This window comes from Schistocerca serialis, unplaced genomic scaffold (assembly GCF_023864345.2).
Source record: "Schistocerca serialis cubense isolate TAMUIC-IGC-003099 unplaced genomic scaffold, iqSchSeri2.2 HiC_scaffold_1062, whole genome shotgun sequence".
Taxonomy (NCBI): domain Eukaryota; kingdom Metazoa; phylum Arthropoda; class Insecta; order Orthoptera; family Acrididae; genus Schistocerca; species Schistocerca serialis.
Genome location: NW_026047253.1, coordinates 22,501 through 27,500, shown reverse-complemented (window position 1 = coordinate 27,500; position 5,000 = coordinate 22,501). Strand labels below are relative to the sequence as shown.

Genomic DNA, 5,000 nt, shown 5'->3' with positions numbered 1-5,000 from the left:
GCCTGTCCCTATTAATCATTACCTCGGGTTCCGAAAACCAACAAAATAGAACCGAGGTCCTATTCCATTATTCCATGCACACAGTATTCAGGCGGGCTTGCCTGCTTTAAGCACTCTAATTTGTTCAAAGTAAACGTGCCGGCCCACCGAGACACTCAATAAAGAGCACCCTGGTAGGATTTCAACGGGGTCCGCCTCGGGACGCACGAGCACGCACGAGGCGGTCGCACGCCTTCGGCTCGCCCCACCGGCAGGACGTCCCACGATACATGCCAGTTAAACACCGACGGGCGGTGAACCAACAGCGTGGGACACAAATCCAACTACGAGCTTTTTAACCGCAACAACTTTAATATACGCTATTGGAGCTGGAATTACCGCGGCTGCTGGCACCAGACTTGCCCTCCAATAGATACTCGTTAAAGGATTTAAAGTGTACTCATTCCGATTACGGGGCCTCGGATGAGTCCCGTATCGTTATTTTTCGTCACTACCTCCCCGTGCCGGGAGTGGGTAATTTGCGCGCCTGCTGCCTTCCTTGGATGTGGTAGCCGTTTCTCAGGCTCCCTCTCCGGAATCGAACCCTGATTCCCCGTTACCCGTTACAACCATGGTAGGCGCAGAACCTACCATCGACAGTTGATAAGGCAGACATTTGAAAGATGCGTCGCCGGTACGAGGACCGTGCGATCAGCCCTAAGTTATTCAGAGTCACCAAGGCAAACGGACCGGACGAGCCGACCGATTGGTTTTGATCTAATAAAAGCGTCCCTTCCATCTCTGGTCGGGACTCTGTTTGCATGTATTAGCTCTAGAATTACCACAGTTATCCAAGTAACGTGGGTACGATCTAAGGAACCATAACTGATTTAATGAGCCATTCGCGGTTTCACCTTAATGCGGCTTGTACTGAGACATGCATGGCTTAATCTTTGAGACAAGCATATGACTACTGGCAGGATCAACCAGGGAGCTGCGTCAACTAGAGCTGAGCAGCCGGCCGCCCGGGAGTGTGTCCCGGGGGCCCGCGCGAACACGCAAGCGTCCGCTCAATTATTCTGCAAACAGGAGGAGGCTGAGCTCCCCTGCACAACACACCTCGAAACCCTCTCAGGTCCCGGCGGCGCGCAGCGCCGTCCTAAGTACTTGGTCGGGTTCGAGAGAGGCGCAATCGCCCGGAGTTAGGCGAGTAGACGCTTTAGGTGCGACCACCCGTGCTCCCAACTGAGCTTGCCGCTGCCGACAGAGGCCCGGGAGCGTGCTGTCGTGGCATTGCCGGCGGGAGACAACACGCGCCACCTACGGTGACCGGCAGCTCCAACGCCAGCGCCACAGAAGGACAAAAGCCCTACTTGGGTGCCGAAGCGAACTCTCCCAGCACAGCGCACGCGCCAACACGTCCGCACAGCTGCGATACAAACCACCTGCGAGAACCGCTGGGGCGACCGAGCAGCAGACGGCGTCGCGGCGCCGAGCGCCGGGCGGCGGCGCATCCTCAGCGCACAAAGTCCTCAATCGGACCAGCACACTGCAGATGGCCACCGCGCTTCGCACCGGGCCCGCGAGGACCTACTTTGGCCGCAAGGCGCCGCGAGCAGGGGGCGCCGGCGCGCAGCTGCGCCGCCTGCCGCGTCCGTCGGCCGGCGCGCCTGCCACCGGCCGCCCCCACCAGCCGGCTGTAGCGCGTGCGCCCACGCACCGCGCTGCCAGCACGCCGGGCGGCCCCCCCTCACCGGCCGGGGACGGTCCCACCCAGCCACCGCCGCGTATCGCCTCACACCCAGATCCCCTTTCACGTTCGTGGGCATGGTGGGTCCCCTTTCACGTTCGTGGGCATGGTGGGTATCCCTGAAACAACCGGTTAATAGCTCGACCGATCGTCGCCAACACTGATTCACCTCTAGCGAGAACAACCGCACCACAACGGGTTACCGGTTGTTCATTTGCGTAACGTCACCAGCAAACGTACACGTCCATCGCCATTTGCAACGAGTATTGCATGCCTGTGTCAGGTGTCACAACACACTACGTCTGCCCACATAGACGCAACAACATGTGCACGCCTAGAGAACACGTGGAAGGTAGACCCCGTACGTATGCGGTGTCCATTGCGCGAACGACTGTCAGCCCGCCTCTGCAGCATGTCGCAGATGTGGAACGCGGTGCAACATGCTATCACGGTGTGTGAGAAGAGACGACTACGTCCGAATACACGCTCCACTACATCAACAGACTGCTCATGCTGATCGCCATCCAGGGCGTCCGTTCCTCCCACACGTCTGTATGGCGTACCACACTGCAATCCAGCTCTTATAGGGAGACGACACGTAGCTGCGTGCACAATATTTGGACTGTATGGTCCGCCGTTGCTAGGCGCTGTCGTCATACGGTCACATGGGCCACGATGTATCATTCAGTACATACGGAGCAATGTGCAGTACAGTTTGTGGGTTTTGCGTACATCGGCGGACAGGTGACAGGCCGTACCACAACGTAGGCTGAGTACGTCGGCATGCGAAGGGCATTGAACATGCAAACTTCTCACCGACCAGCTTGCGAAGGCAGGGGGGAAGGGGGGGGGGGCATGTACGTCCTGCTGCTATCCACACTACAGTGTATAGCAGGAGCATGTGGAAAGTCAGCAACACCTGCAAGGTGTTTAACATGACGCGATACACAGGGGACCGGGCAGTGCGAGTAGCGAACTATATTGCGAGGGTTGCGGTTAGGCAACACTACACTACTTTAACGGGTTGCATAACAATTACAGAGCAGGTTCAGCGACAACGTGCGTCAGGTTAAGGCGCAATATAGTTTAGGTTACGGCGCACTTTAGGTTAGGTTAAGGCACATTATAGGTTAGGTTAAGGCACAACATGGGTTACGTTAAGGCACAACATGGGTTACGTTAAGGCACAACATGGGTTACGTTAAGGCACAACATGGGTTAGGTTAAGGCACAACATGGGTTAGGTTAAGGCACAACATGGGTTAGGTTAAGGCACAACATGGGTTAGGTTAAGGCACAACATGGGTTAGGTTAAGGCACAACATGGGTTAGGTTAAGGCACAACATGGGTTAGGTTAAGGCACAACATGGGTTAGGTTAAGGCACAACATGGGTTAGGTTAAGGCACAACATGGGTTAGGTTAAGGCACAACATGGGTTAGGTTAAGGCACAACATGGGTTAGGTTAAGGCACAACATGGGTTAGGTTAAGGCACAACATGGGTTAGGTTAAGGCACAACATGGGTTAGGTTAAGGCACAACATGGGTTAGGTTAAGGCACAACATGGGTTAGGTTAAGGCACAACATGGGTTAGGTTAAGGCACAACATGGGTTAGGTTAAGGCACAACATGGGTTAGGTTAAGGCACAACATGGGTTAGGTTAAGGCACAACATGGGTTAGGTTAAGGCACAACATGGGTTAGGTTAAGGCACAACATGGGTTAGGTTAAGGCACAACATGGGTTAGGTTAAGGCACAACATGGGTTAGGTTAAGGCACAACATGGGTTAGGTTAAGGCACAACATGGGTTAGGTTAAGGCACAACATGGGTTAGGTTAAGGCACAACATGGGTTAGGTTAAGGCACAACATGGGTTAGGTTAAGGCACAACATGGGTTAGGTTAAGGCACAACATGGGTTAGGTTAAGGCACAACATGGGTTAGGTTAAGGCACAACATGGGTTAGGTTAAGGCACACCATGGGTTAGGTTAAGGCACACCATGGGTTAGGTTAAGGCACACCATGGGTTAGGTTAAGGCACAACATGGGTTAGGTTAAGGCACAACATGGGTTAGGTTAAGGCACAACATGGGTTAGGTTAAGGCACAACATGGGTTAGGTTAAGGCACAACATGGGTTAGGTTAAGGCACAACGTAGGTTAGGTTAAGGCACAACGTGGGTTAGGTTAAGGCACAACGTGGGTTAGGTTAAGGCACAACGTGGGTTAGGTTAAGGCACAACGTGGGTTAGGTTAAGGCACAACATGGGTTAGGTTAAGGCACAACATGGGTTAGGTTAAGGCACACCATGGGTTAGGTTAAGGCACAACATGGGTTAGGTTAAGGCACAACATGGGTTAGGTTAAGGCACAACATGGGTTAGGTTAAGGCACAACATGGGTTAGGTTAAGGCACAACATGGGTTAGGTTAAGGCACAACATGGGTTAGGTTAAGGCACAACATGGGTTAGGTTAAGGCACAACGTAGGTTAGGTTAAGGCACAACGTGGGTTAGGTTAAGGCACAACATGGGTTAGGTTAAGGCACAACATGGGTTAGGTTAAGGCACAACATGGGTTAGGTTAAGGCACAACATGGGTTAGGTTAAGGCACAACATGGGTTAGGTTAAGGCACAACATGGGTTACGTTACGGCACAACATGGGTTACGTTACGGCACAACATGGGTTACGTTACGGCACAACATGGGTTACGTTACGGCACAACATGGGTTACGTTACGGCACAACATGGGTTACGTTACGGCACAACATGGGTTACGTTACGGCACAAATTAGGTTAGGTTACGGCACAAATTAGGTTAGGTTAAGGCACAAATTAGGTTAGGTTAAGGCACAAATTAGGTTAGGTTAAGGCACAAATTAGGTTAGGTTAAGGCACAAATTAGGTTAGGTTAAGGCACAAATTAGGTTAGGTTAAGGCACAAATTAGGTTAGGTTAAGGCACAAATTAGGTTAGGTTAAGGCACGATATAGGTTAGGTTAAGGCACGATATAGGTTAGGTTAAGGCACGATATAGGTTAGGTTAAGGCACGATATAGGTTAGGTTAAGGCACGATATAGGTTAGGTTAAGGCACGATATAGGTTAGGTTAAGGCACGATATAGGTTAGGTTAAGGCACGATATAGGTTAGGTTAAGGTACGATATAGGTTAGGTTAAGGTACGATATAGGTTAGGTTAAGGTACGATATAGGTTAGGTTAAGGTACGATATAGGTTAGGTTAAGGTACGATATAGGTTAGGTT

At 52.0% G+C, this 5,000-nt stretch overlaps 1 non-coding gene across 1 annotated transcript in view; it reads right to left on the bottom strand.

Moving 5' to 3' along the window:
- The window catches only part of LOC126430860 (small subunit ribosomal RNA), a 1,909-nt gene extending 937 nt beyond the window's left edge, over window positions 1–972 (bottom strand). Inside the window, exon 1 of the ribosomal RNA XR_007577371.1 lies at window positions 1–972. This exon is cut by the window's left edge and continues 937 nt beyond it. This is a non-coding gene — a ribosomal RNA (small subunit ribosomal RNA).
- Between the last annotated feature and the right edge of the window lie 4,028 nt (window positions 973–5,000).